The sequence below is a fragment of the Lynx rufus genome, unplaced genomic scaffold (genome assembly GCF_022079265.1).
Source record: "Lynx rufus isolate CCGP_SWC_20201006 ecotype Redwood Valley unplaced genomic scaffold, mLynRuf1.p SCAF_6, whole genome shotgun sequence".
Classification (NCBI taxonomy): Eukaryota; Metazoa; Chordata; class Mammalia; order Carnivora; family Felidae; genus Lynx; species Lynx rufus.
In genome coordinates this window covers 87822234-87837348 of record NW_025814878.1, presented here as the reverse complement: position 1 = coordinate 87837348, position 15115 = coordinate 87822234, and the positions used below count along the sequence as shown (strand labels likewise).

The following is a 15115-nucleotide window of genomic DNA, read 5'->3' as shown; positions in this document are numbered from 1 at the left end:
GAAATCAATCTCCAAGTATCAATTTTTTCCCTGGATGCTAATGGAGGAAAGCCAATAAAAATATCCAAGGTCAGAAAGCAGTCAATTTGGCCTCTGAGATGTCTAAAAAATAAATAAGTAAAAATTTTTAAAAATGAACTGGTAGCTTATCAAGTAGTTTAACATTGTGTAGAATTTTGAATGGATGATGAAGGATGTGGAAATAATAACTATGGAAACAGTAAATATTCTTAACTCTGAATCTAAACTCGACTCATTTTAGTGTAATTGGAAAAAAAATAATAAAATACACTCTATTAGAAATATTAAGCTGTTAAAATGTTAAAAAGACCAGAAACTGTTTGGTGTATAAACATAGGAAAGATAAGTTATAGAGAAGGAAAAAAACTCATTAAGAAAGGAAAGACAAAATGTATGAAGGAAGAGAGGAGCTCAAAAATAGGGCTTGATTTCTGACTTTCCGAACAATAGGAGTAAAAATCTATCACAAACTGATGGGAGAGTTGTTAATCAACAATATTCTTGGTACATTCTTTATTAAAGTTACATTATAAGTTTAAATTGTACCATACACCAAAATTAAATCCAAAAAGTTGAACTCATGTCTAAACTAAAAGGAGTAAAACAGAATGAAACAGATGTGGAGACATTGTCCTGGTTTTTTTTAATGTGAAATAAATTTTAATTATAAAAAGCAATAGGAGATATCACAAAGAAATCTTTAGTGGATTAGAAGAATCATTTCTTTAAAACGTATATAAGTAATAAAAACCGTCAAATAGATGGTTTCGATAGAGGCTCTATTGCATCAAAAAAAGAAGATATCAGGCTTAATTAAGAGAATTACAATGTATTGTGTTGGTGCATTAGGGTAAAATAAAAATATAGACATATATATAGATATAGATCAAAACATTCTATGGTAAGACAAACACAACAGGCAGAACCACAGAATGCTTACACGCTTGCAACCACAAAGCTAGTCTGAGGTCAGAGTACTCAACTAATTGACAATATCTTTTCAGTACAACTGAGCCACTCATGCACTAATCCATATGGCCCTCAAAACATGACTTCACCCTGTCTGTGATAGTGCTCAAGAGGATCCATGAACCATGCATAAATGGACAGTTTAAATTATAATTAGAGGTGGCTTAAAAAAAAAAAAACACGTATTTTAGTTAAAATCATCCCAGGCAGGATTTGGAATGGGAATAATGCTTTGGACCAAGATAAAGATATAAGAAAAATAAGTTGATTACATCAAAAGGATTAAACAAGCCCTTCCATGTGAGTGCATGAAGCTACAGGTACTTCTTTTGTTTCTCCTGTTCTATTGTAACAACCAAGACAATAAATTAAGAAGCTTTAGATCTACACTGTCTCACCTAACACCAGCTAGGACAAACAGCATTGCCCTTTCTCTTGGTAGACCATGTGAGCAAGCTTTAGCTACCTGTTGCTTATACTTCTCTCATTGCCTCTTGCTATTATGTAGAGGTAGGTAGTGGGATAGATTAGGTAGCATTAAATAAAAAGATGTAGGAAACTTTATAAAAGTATGCAATAAATGTGACAAATGTGTGAGAGTAAAAAACAAATTAAACCTTCCAAAAAAGGAGTGGAGAATTAAGGTTATAGAAACCTCATAGAAACAATGCAGTCAGTAGGTACACAATATAGAATGAAAGTTACATATTTTAAAATAGGAATGAGATCTTTTGGACTGGGTAGTAAGGGGGGATCTATTACTTCCCTTTTTTTTCTATCAAATTTTAGGGTTTTATGCAGAAATATACCACAATAAAAGAAAGACAGGATGGAGTTCTTCCTCTCACAGCTCTGGATTTATATTCCGTATGTACTACTGACTGTGAGTTCTCCGGATTCTAGATTATTCATTACTTAGTGAAGATTAAACTTTGTGAATAGTACTTAAACAGAAAGCTAATCACAAGTACAGCCACCAATGTTTTGATTAAATGTTAGCAAGTGTGATCATTCAAGAGTTATTTGGTTTTCTTGGGTATCAGGAGGTGTATATGCTATTACACTTCTACTTGTTTTTCTGCTATTAATCTTTTATAACGAGGGGTCTCAGCCAAGAACGTCAAAGGATAGAGGGAAAATTAATTTCCTCCTTTAAGCCATACACTGTATTATAACTTCTATATAGGTGAGGATTGTTTCAGGTTCACTGTACATTCTTCTACCTGGTTGATTATTTCACACATTATCTTCTTGTCACATTATTAAATAAGTGACTAAGTGAATGAATAGATGAACAAAGAAAATGATATTATAATCCAACATTTAGTTCCATGCCATGCCTATCTTTACCATGTTACATGAATCATGTCATACACTGGGGATATCAAAAATAATAACATATGTCCCCTGCCCTCAAGTTAGTTAAATGAGAACTCTACAATGTCATCTAAATTAGTGTTTAAAACGTGGGCTTCTTCTACTTCAACATAGTCTCCATGGGTTTACTTACTTTGTTTCATCTCTTAGAAAACAAAGTGAAATGAATTGGCTTAAACTTGAAACATACGTAAGTGAAACTTCCCAAATAGGATTAAAACCAGTAGCAATTATAACAGAAATTTAGGTATCACCTATGTAGCAATCTGATCTTATTTTACAGATTAGTCTAAAACGCTGGGAATAGCAAAGGGCCTTAAGAAGCCTGAATGGGTATGATCTATACAGAATATTATCTGGACCTAAAAAAAAAAAAAAAAAAAAAAAAAAAAAACCCTGTACTTCACCACTGGATGTAAAGAGAGGAAACAGAGATTGAGAGATGGTGGTGGTGGTTGGGGGCAGGTGATTTCAGAGAATGAAAAGGTGAGGAAAGAAAGCCTGGGTTGAGAATGTGTAAGAGTTTTGTGGAATTCATTCACCAATACTGTGAGTGGGAGAACTGGGAGGAGGAGAAAGAGGTTTTAAAAAGTGATTGTGTGTGTAATGAAATGAATCTCCTCTAATGTTCTTTAAGAGACACAATTAAGGGTTGCAATTCCTTTTTAATTATGTACGAGCACTGGTCCATGCTTTAATAAACGCAAATCTCTGCAGAGTCTTGGTCATTTGGGCCTTGGGATTTATAAAGGTTACTGTTATTTTATTTGTTTTTAAAATGTCATTTATCTTGGTTTTGCTCCTTTTCAGAATGCTGAGATTGGGAGTGAGAAATACTTTCAAAATCAGGATTTCACATTAGTAGGGAAAAATGATACTTCCATGAGATAGTCAGATTCATAAAATTTTGCTTAATCTTGTATTTGATTTTGCATACAGGCAAAGACAGCCTTAACAATCCCCTCAGTTTGGTTAAAGTTTACACAGGTTTCATCCTATACCTAGGCCCCTGGTCTCCCTTTCCTTAAAGCATGGGTTTTAGAACACTTGTAATCATAAATTCTTCCCCGCCCCCTTCAGTGATGTAAATTTGTTTAAAGTCTCTTGTCAGTTTGAAGATCCAGGATTGTCTTTCTCAAGGACCTGGGAACCTTTGAAATGTAATCATTAACGATGGCAGTACCCTATCTCCTAGTCTCTGTGGGGGAGTAGGAGCCTAACTTCAGTGGGTACCTTGCTACAACTTATAAAACTGCCTCCTGTCATGGAGAAAATTTACTTTTTCTTTGGGTAAAGCCAATTAACAAATACAGATAGGCCTGGGATTCCTACCACCCCAGCTGCTAAAACATCTATTCTTAATTTCAGTGCAGATGATCTCAGACTGAGTTCTGGCCTCCCTCCTCTATTGCAATAGCTTTGAATAAAGTCTTCTTTGCTTAACTTTGTCCAGTACAACTTTTGCTGTGAAAATCTAAAGTGGCAAAAAAATAAAATAAAACTAAAAGGCCAATGATAGTAATGGAAAGTTACAGAAAGAACTGTGTTATGTGCGACCTTTTTGCTATTATTACATCACACAGCTTTCGTTGTTATACTTCAAAATATAGGTATGAAAAATTTTGCATTCCTTTATTTCTCAACATCAAATTTAGTATCTTCTGAGCCATAGGTGACCCTCTGGCAAGAAATTCAATATTGCTTGTTCTGGCGACTAGCCTTCATCCCCTTCCATGAGCTCTTCCAAGAATCTTGGCCTTGATGGTGTCAGAAAACTGGCCAAGGACATAAAAACATGTTCCAGAGGGGATGCTAGACTTTTATTCCCAGAGCTCAGGTCTGTGTGATTCTCCCCCCCCCTCGCCCCCCAGGAGTTACTGCCTCAGGTATATCAAGGGTTACTCTGCCCAATAGTTTTCCTCCTTCCTCTGTCCATCCCCCCAACCCAAATGATCAGTAAAAGGAGGATCCTGGACTCTGCTGGTAGGATTCACTTCTCCACCAGTATTTGACAGAGCTCAGAATTTACCTCAAGGCTACATTTCTTTGTCCCAAGTAAAAAACAAAAACAAAAACAAACAAAAACAAAACAACACACACACACACACACACACACACACACACACACACACACTCCTCTGCCTCCATCATTTTTTCAGGGCTTCAAACACCTTATTCTTCTAAAGAAATCCATTTCTTTCCCTGAAGGAGGGCTAAGGGAGATACAGGGGTGGACTATCTTCTTGAAACAAGGTATTGGTCTTTTTTTTTTTTTTTCCTAGATGTGTGAAAAGAATTCCATTTGGGTTAATCCTTTGTCTTTAATTCACTCTGCAAACAGATTATATATTTTTGTAATGATAACAACAGTGAATGTACATTTGACACTTATGTGGCAAACATTACCTTAATATTTTTCAGATACTATATCATGATCATAATTGGAAACTTTAACAAAAAGTCATTTTAGAAGAGTAGGCCATTTACTACAATAGACTATGGATACTAATATAATGGTAAAAACAATAAAAGATCACCTTATTATTATTGTGCACTTAAATTAACATGCAGATATCCACCAAGGAAAAATTACATATCCTTAAATTAAGGACATTTTATGGAATCCTTCCAAGAAAGTAAGTAAGTATGGTGTTTTGTTACTGAACTACTCTGTATTTAGATTATATCTAGATACCTTTGAAGAAAAGCCATTTTGTAGCCTTATCTTCCAGAGGTTTTTCAAATATATATATTTGGTTTTGTTAGATTTTGCTTTTGAACATTCTTCTCCCTGTAACTGGTGCTCCAGTCCCTGTTAGCCCATTCCCTGGCCTACGCCCCTTTTAAAAATCATCTTACTCAGCAGAATGCAACGGTATACACAGAGGACAACTTTCCATGACTCATTTGCATTTGCCTATCACACAGGAAGGCAGTGCCTTCTCTCTCTCCCTCTCTCTCTCTCTCTTTCAGGTACAAATGTACATGGTCCGAGTTCTCTGGTTTGTTTTTTTTGTTTTTTTTTTTTTTTCTGTCATGCACTTTGTATGGCTCAATGACTTTGAAAACTAAACTTTCTTCCTCTTTCCCCAGACTAGGATTCTAATTTAGGTATAATGGGATTTGAACCTCCCTCAAGCCTTTTAAAATATTCAAGGGAGGCATAAAAGAAATAGCGGAGAGACATTCACTTTTTATTACTCTGTATGATGAGGATATTGTATTGCACACATACTAATGTAAATTCCTCTAAAATATATAATTTCCACCCTTTTATTCTCTCATTGTTCCCTTTCCACAATCAATTTGGATTCCTGAGACCTTACACAACTGAACTAAATAGCTTTTCTGAAGCTGATGTGCCTTGGTCTTTTGAATTCAGTAACTGCACACTAGATAGAAGCTATAAGTAATAAATTTCGCTTTGTGACTCTTCCTGACAACAAGAAAAAACATTAATTTAACTTCTCTGGTTAAACTTGAACCAAGGCCTGAAAAGTAGATAAGTGACTCAAGCTATTTACTTTACTCCTTCTGCCCTGTAACCCTCAAAGGGAATGAAATATTGCAAGTACCCTAAAGCTTAGTTGAAAGAAGAGCTTTTATATTTAGAAAAAGTTACAGATATATGGCATTAATATTTAGAAATGTCCATTTCTACTTCTGCAGGGCTTCTATCTTTCCCTAAATTTAGTCTGGATCCTCTTAAAGCTATATTGGGGGAAGTATTTTAACTTTAGAATCAATTTCATCTTCCTTTTTATAATTCAAAAATATGGAATATGTTTTTCAATCATTTCTGCAAAACCAAACTTAAATTGCAGGATTTCAGATTCAAGCTATTATTTTATACGTCACTATCCTAATAGATTCCTCTAGTCCTTTCTCGGCTACCACACAGGTAAATATGGCCCAGGCATCCCAGAAAAAAAAAAAGTCACTAAAACAATAATTTTGATGGGACATATAGGAAATGGAAGATACAGATTATTCATGTTGACCATAGGTGCAGCACAGTATAATCGAGTTATGATAATACTAACTCTATCATGTGAACGGATGCTAAGAAGCAACATGTTCAATTACTATTTGAATACATTATCTTATTCTCTGTCCCTAATAAAATATCCTGGTGCCACAGTTTAAAATGTCTTGAAACTTCGATATACTGCTGCCAGGAGCTACAGAAGTTTTAAACGTCACTGTCTAATTCTTTTGCCTCTAACATAAAAAATACTTTTGTTGATAATTTGAGTTAATCTTATATCTACTCACACTATTCATGATAAAGCTCTCTCTTCAGGATCTTTAAAATACACTGACATCTCCTTGATGTGATATTTGCTGATAACTGCAGAAATAATCATAGGTGATAATTTTATGCCAATTTAATATCGATGCTGGTTTTAAGGATGCCTACTAGAGCATATCTTGATGCCAATGCCTGAAAGCACACTTATGCAATGCTACAAAGCAATAATCAACAGTAGGTTAAAATAACAGCTAAATAGAGACCTTTATCCTACTAGAAAAATTCATTTGTTTTTAATGCAATTGGCATGTAAATTAAGTAATGAATATAATGTATGGTCTAACTCTTACTATTATTTAAGGACTTAACTGTGGTGAGATAGAACTAATAGAAAAACAATGATGCAGCCTATAGACTTCAAAGACCAAAAAATTTATAAAAAATATGTTGATGACACTTTTGACTGGTGATACAGAAGAATGTCCTATAAAGTTGAGTAGAGGCAATGAATTTCAATAAATATTTAAAATCTATTCTCAAAGGTATGAATTTACCCATCTTTTATTGGCAGAGGGGAGCAGCAGTACAAATATCCTTGGGAAGCCTGACCTTTTTGAGCAGAGGGCAACTGATACATCATGTAGAATTTTTCAGTAGGTTCTCATAGAAGACTAAATGTCCCTATTTCTTTGAGATTTTATTCACTAATACTTCAATTTGGCAAAGTGTGTCCATTTTTTCCCCTTATGTGATGGGAAGAAATTTAAGGACTTTATTTAATAACTTCAAGCTCTCTGCTTATACAGAGCAAGCACTATTACTGCCAGTAAAATAAAAGTCCTCTATCCTTAGGAGCAGCCCTGAATCAGTTCATGGGGTTTCTTAAAGCAGAAGGAGGTTCAAAATCCAGATGAGATGGCGGATCATCTTTATTCCAAATTCCTGGTTTCATATTTACTATAATCTTTAATATGCAAAAACATGATTAATTGCCTAAGCAATGGAAAGTTCTTGGTTAATACTGTTCTTTCTTGCCTACACAGAAGACTCAGTTTTTGTTTTTGTTTTTTAATTTTTTTTTTCAACGTTTATTTATTTTTGGGACAGAGAGAGACAGAGCATGAACGGGGGAGGGGCAGAGAGAGAGGGAGACACAGAATCGGAAACAGGCTCCAGGCTCTGAGCCATCAGCCCAGAGCCTGACGCGGGGCTCAAACTCACGGACCGCGAGATCGTGACCTGGCTGAAGTCGGACGCTTAACCGACTGCGCCACCCAGGCGCCCCCATTTTGTTTTTTTTTTTAATCCACTATGTCTCTTCCTTATCTGGCAAACACACACGTGTACATGTGTGTATACATATACACAATGACTATTCTGAAAAAAAGAAAATTTCTTGAAAAAAGAAAATGTCTAAGTTTTAGTACTTAAGTCTTTCCCCAAAGGCCATCTCTATATATGCTTGCTTTACTATGGGGTTTTCTTCATTTTTAGTCTCAATTATTTTCTGTGTTGATGACACTCTAGCCCTGATCTGACACGATGCTCAAATTGTCAATAACCTACTTATCTTCACACAGGTCAAAATCAACATGTCCAAAAATAATTGTTTTCTTCCCAAGAAAATCCCAAAACTTTATAATGAGTTTTAATTAAGACTGCATAAAATTTTAGTAATGTAGAGTTAAACTTCAAATATTTTGACTCATTTTCCTTCAATACCAAATTTCAGCCATATACCAAGTCATGTATAGTCTACATTCAAAATGTCTTGAACTTCTATTCCCTCCTTTTTTACATTCTCACTCCAGGTACCTCTAGTTATATATTACCTGGACACGTTCACTAAAATAATATCAAAGTACTTCACTGCTATATTCCTTGACTTCAATTCTTATTAAAGGCTGTGGTAAAATAAATACTCTCAAGCTGACATTCTGATCATATTCCTATGTGCAGAATCTTTTCTAGAGTCCCATTGCTATGGAATTACAAATTCCTTAACCTCTTCAATTTACTAAAATTTTATAAAGAACTTCTGCTTATGTTAGGAGGACTATATTTTATACATACACACCCATGCAGACACATAAATACTTAATAAATTATGGTTTATTTTTAGCTGCATTTCTGACTTCACTTTTTAAAATGATTTAATTTTGGATTTTTAATACTTTTCATTATGAATAATTTTAACATAAAGGAAAGTTGAGAAGTAGCATAATACATACCAGTAAATTCACTGCAAGACTCCATATTTTTTAACATTTTATTAGATATCTTTTGTGTATGCTCATGTGTGAATATACACTTTTTGAAAATTAGTTGGAAACATAACACTTTATTCTCAAATACTACAGTAAACATCTCTTAAAATCAGGATATTCTGCTTATACCTAAGAATATTAATATAATCTTAATCGTAAGAATATAAGAGTGTTAATCATAAATCTTAAATATTAGCTGACATTTTGGTCTCATTTCGTTCTTCCCAATGTTCCCTTAATATATTTTACAACTGTTTTTGGTTTAGTTTTCTTTTTTAAAGAAGATATAATAAATTCTCCTGCACTGCATTTGGTTACTAGAGATGTTTTCTCTCAGGGCACCTGGGTGACTCAGTTGGTTAAGCATCCAGTTCTTAATTTCAGCTCAGGTCATGATCTCATGGTTTGTGAGATTGAGCCCAGCATCGGGCTCTGTGCTGAGTGTGGAGCCTGCTTAGGATTCTCTCTCCCTCTCTATCTCTGCCCTTCCCCCACTCTCTCCCTCGTTCAAAATAAATATTTTTTAAAAAGAGAAATGTTTTCTCTCCTTTAATGTAAAAGAGCCTCTTACTTGTAAAAAAAAAAAAGCTTACCAATTGCTTCATAAAATAGCTAGTATTATGAAATTACCAATTGTTAACATGGTTTTTCTAAACTCTGTATTTCTGCTAAATTGGAACTTAAATCTAAAGGCCAAATTAAATGATGTAAGCCATTTTTGGTTAGAAACATTCATGAGTCCTTTATATAGTATCACATCAAGAAGCATATGTCAGGTTGTCTTATAAATAATTTTAAATTTGACTGATTAAGATGATGATTTCCGTATCTTTTTCTTGTAGAGTGTATTTGTTAACTCCTTTTGCAATTAGCACATATGCAGTCATTGATACTTTTACAGTGATGGAAAAACATTTCTCCTAAAGGTTTTAATATCCACTGGGGGATCTTCAAAATTCAAGTATTTAAAAATTAGAAGTTGGATATTAATGATTTTTCCAATTGTCACTTTCATACACAACAAAATTATTTTTTTTCTTACCAATTAGGGAAGAATTACAATTTCTCTTAAAAAATCAAAGTATATGGGGGTGCCTGGGTGGCTCAGGTTAAATGTCGACTTCGGCTCAGGTCATGATCTCACGGTCCATGAGTTAGAGCCCCAAGTCGGGCTCTGTGCTGACAGCTCAGAGCCTGGAGCCTGCTTCGGATTCTGTGTCTCCCTCTCTCTCTGACCCTCCCCCGTTCATGCTCTGTCTCTCTCTGTCTCAAAAATAAATAAGCATTAAAAAAATTTTATAAAAAAAAACAAAGTAAATGATTAATTCTTTCCTTTTAATTGCCAATATTAAGAATAAGGAGTTGAGGGACGCCTGGGTGGCTTAGGTGGTTAAGCATCCAACTTTGGTTCAGGTCATGATCTCATGGTTACAGAGTTCCAGCCCCATGTTGAGTTCTATGCTGATAGCTCAGAGCCTGGAGTCTGCTTAGGTTTCTGTGTCTCCCTCTCTGTCTCTCGGCCCCTCCCCGACTTGTTCTCATTCTCTCTCTCTCTCTCTCTCTCTCTCTCTCTCACAAAAATGAATAAACATCAAAAATATTTTTTAAAAAAGAATAAAGAGTTGAATAATCATTTCCAATGGTAATAAATGAAATTTTTCTCTCACTTTTTTTTTTAGGTAGCACCAAGAAGTTACAGATTTCTCTGTTATTTGATTATCACTTGGTCATTATTCCTTTGGATGCTCACAATACGCCATTTTTGAGAACTGGTCACTCAGGCTGGGTCTTATGTCCTTTCAACACATCTCTATTAGCTTTTGAGTATCAAAAAGAGGAAATTTGATTTTCATGTACCAAAATATATGCTACTAAATACATGCAATAGGAATACTGTGTTAAAACTCACTTTAAATAATTTTCTCTATATAGTGTTCTTACGAACTGTATGCAAGTTAATTTGTTTAGCTTGTTTTTAATTTCATATTTTTATATTTTTTTCTTTTCATGTCATGACTATTATACATTTAACATGAATCCCTGTCTATATATTTACAATCTATATAAAAAATTACAAAAGTTCAGAAGTTACACTTTCATTCCTATACCCTTCTTCCCAGCCCCTTCCCCTAGCTACTCTTCCTTCCAGATTTTTCTCTTTATTAGTTTCTGGTTTATCTTGCCAGTGGTTCTTTAAAAGAAGCCTGCGTTGGGGCGCCTGGGTGGCTCAGTCGGTTAAACGGCCAACTTTGGCTCAGGTCACGATTTCCCGGTCTGTGAGTTCGAGACCCAGGTCAGGCTCTGTGCTGACAGCTCAGAGCCTGGAGCCTGTTTCAGATTCTGTGTCTCCCTCTCTCTGACCCTCCCCCATTCATGCTCTGTCTCTCTCTGTCTCAAAAATAAATAAACGTTAAAAAAATTTAAAAAATAAATAAATAAAAAAAATAAAAGAAGCCTGCGTAGCTTTTCTTTGGCACTTTATCTTCATAAATAACTTACATACTAGGAATTACTCCAGGTAAACAAGAATCTTCCCATGCTTTTTTTTTTTTTAATTTTTAATTTTTTTAAATTTGTGTGTGTGTGTGTGTGAGAGAGAGAGTGAACCTGCGAGCAACCACAAATGGGGGAGGGGCAGAGAGAGAAGGAGACACAGAATCCAAAGCAGGTTCCAGGCTCTGAGCTGTCAGCACAGAGTTCGAGGCTGGGCTCAAATTCCAGAGCTGTGAGATCATGACCTAAGCCAAAGTCAGAAGCTTAACCAGCTGAGCCACCCACGGGCCCATTCCAATGCCTTTTTATAAATGTGTTCCTAGTATACCTTTATGTAGATACTTCATCATTATTTTCCCCTCAGGCCAACTATTAGTAGACATTTGAATTGTTTCTAATATCATGATGTTGTATGTAACACTCCAGGGAATAGCCAAATGCATATATTATTTCTCTTAGTAGAAATATATTTTATGACAGAGTCCTAGAAGTGGAATTGAGGGGCAGCGGTTAAGTGCCTATGTAATGTAATTATACTGGACATTACCAAATTCCCCATGATATGGCTATATCATTCTCACTCCCGAATGCAATGTGTGAGAGGGTCTTTACATTTTGACAAGTAAATATGTTGCTATTACTTTGGTTATTTACTGTACCTTTAAGTAAAATATGGTATTTTAGTACTATTTTAATTATATTTCCTTTAATACAAGTGAGATAAGTATTTTTCCATGTAGTTAGTGGCTATTTGTCTTTCTTTTTCTAGAAATCTGTATGCGTGTGTTTTGGCTGCTTCCAATGCCCTCTCCCCGCCCCCCCCCCCCCACCGGGTTTTTATCATTTTCTTTTTATTTGGTAAGAGTTCTTTAAATGTTATGGAGATTAGCTCCTTGACTTATTTTCTCCCTGTGGGTAATTTCTAACTTTATTCTTATCTCTTTCATAATAGCTATGCTTTGCAGACCAAATTATTCCACAGGAAAAAAAAATTAGATTCCATACATGTGAAAACAAGATGTCTTTTTTGTGTGCATTACAATGAGGGATACACACACACACACACACACACACACACACACATATATATATATATATATATATATATATATATATATATATATTAACCTAGATGACAGGAAATAAAATTCTATTCAATAAGTAAAAGAGGTCAAAATAAAATAGAGTTTGGAAAGAGTATTTGTGTGTGTTAGAGTCAAAGTAACTGAAAGAGAAAGAAGCAATGAGAACAGGAGGATAGGCCTATAAATGAAGAAGAGGGGAGTCTACTTCCAGAACGCCAGCATGAGTTGCCCTGTTGATGTGATTTCCAGAGAAACAATCTGAACTGATAAAAATTGTAACAAAAAAACCAATCATTTTATATCCCATAGGCAGCCATAGAGCAAATGAACAAACATTTTTCAAGAAAACTTACTAAGTCTCATAAGAGCATGAAAGCCTGTGCCACTTGAGCTAGAACCACTAACTGCAGTTCCCAGCTCAGTGTGTTGGAATCTCTCTTTTGGGTGGGTGTGGGGAAGGAGGTGAAGCTTCCTCTGCCCTCAGCTCAAGAGATAGTTATCTCACTGTGAGGGGGAAGGCCACCTGCAGGCGTTTCTCCTCTCCTTAATCTTTGAGTTGCAAAGGCTAAATTCTGGGAGTGTGGCTGAAAGGTCAAGGTCTCCTGCTCTACCCCACTCTCACTCTTGGGGCGGAAGTTCTACCCCCACTGTAGCAGGTCAAGAATACTGGGAGTCAGTTTTTCCTAGCCTCTGCTTGCCTACAGATGGTTGAGGTTCCACATTCAGAGAAAACCAGAGGTCATCACATCCACCCAAGGTCTGAAGCTGTTGCTTAGAGATTTTGCCCAAGAGGAGAGCCAGTGCATAAAACAGAGGGCTGCTACACACTCCCTAAGGAACTGATTGTATTTGAAACAGAATGTTGAAAAGTTCAAGCCTAAAGGAAATTTTGAAAACAGTGGAGATTTTAGAGGTAAGCACTTAAGAGGAGGCTGGTATATTTATGAAAGTAATAGACCTAACCTTAGGCCAATTAACTTACTGGAGAATATCAGAAAAAGAGGCAGCTAACAAGAATACTGGGTTGGGGGATGGAGTGAGAGGGGGTTGGGGTCTGGGGGCAGTGTTCAGAGTAAACCTCAGAAAGTAGCTTCAAAAGTAGCTACTTTAGGTATTGGCACAAGAGTTTGTATCAGAATAATCCTCTTGCAAATAAATTTTTTTTAAATCTGAAAATATAAAATATAACTGAAGGCACTGGAGAGTGACAAAAAGAAAAAAAATACAGGCAGAAACTAGAGGAGATTCAACCTTACAAGAAAAAAATTGCACTGAATGTGATTTATTACTGAATTTCTACTGCCTGAGGATAAAACATAGTGCCTTCCTGTATATGGGTGGCTACGAGATCAAGTGTAAAGCTGCAATCCCATGGCTTCATAAATCAGAGGATAGAGGGACAATAACTGAAAGAATAACTGGAAGGTGGGGGGTGCAAATGCTAGAAAAAAAGCGCCACAAAGTGGGAGTTCAAAAATCTGAATTTGTTTGAAATATTCACCCAGGTCCTTAAATAACCCATGAACAGTTGATTCACAGGGGAGATCCCAAGGATCCCAAAGTATGGCAGTTGCTATAAAGTTAAAGGTACACAGCAGAGACTTTAGCTGCTGCCCACTGTAGGGAAGATGGAGTTTAGGGATTTAATCCTGCTAAGCTGTCTGCTGGGTACAGAAGTCAAAATTTCTCCAGAAAAAAGAGACTCAACAACATATCCACCACAATGTCCAGTATAAAATTACATTGTTATATACACATGAAGAAAAACAAGAAATTTTAACCCATATACTAATTTTGCCTGTGTCCCTCAAATGCTTTAGCTAGCCTTAATTAACAAAGAACTCAAAGCAGCCATTATTAATACATCCAAATAGGTAAAGGAAAATATGGTTATGATGAATTAACAGATAGGAAATATCAGCAGGGAGATAGAAACTACAATACAGTAACAAAAGGAAATTTTGGAGCTAAAATTATATTACCTAAATTAAAAATTTATTGGATGTGCTTCATATTGGAATTGATAGGGCAAAAGAAACTAGATTCAATCACTAGATAAATAAAAAAGGAAAGGCAAAAAGATACACTGAAGAAAACAAATGAAATATTAAAAACCTTCAATCAACCAAAAAATAAATAAATAAAAAGAAGAGGATGAAAAGGAGATCAAAACCAGATGGGATGCATAAAAATTAATAACCACAAGGTAGACCCAAATTCAGCCATAAAGTTAGGAATCTCAAAATGGATACAAATGGAGCCCAAACATATAGCCTAATAAAGATATGTAATTTAAATATAACTACACAGATAAGATAAAATCAAAAGGATGGCAAAATGTTACTGCAAACAAGAAGCACAAGAAATCTGAAGTTGATATATTAATATCAGACAAAAAAGAGTTCAGGAGAATGAATATCACCAGAGATAAAGAAATTTCAGAGTGATGAAATAAGCAAAATATCAGGAAGATATAATGATCCTAAATACAAATGTACCTAAAAATAGAGAAATAAATAATTGGAAATTTTAGTTTCTTTTTAGCCATTTGATGCACAATCTTGAAAATATAATAATGACATAAAAGATGTGAATTAAAATTTCAAGCACCTAGATCTAATTTAGTTGTAAAAATATACACTCAGTAACTT

General features: G+C 35.1%; 1 protein-coding gene across 1 annotated transcript in view; it reads right to left on the bottom strand.

The window, feature by feature from the left end:
* EYS (eyes shut homolog) overlaps positions 1–15115 on the bottom strand; it is a 1631667-nt gene that overhangs the window by 846086 nt on the left and 770466 nt on the right. The window lies entirely within an intron of this gene.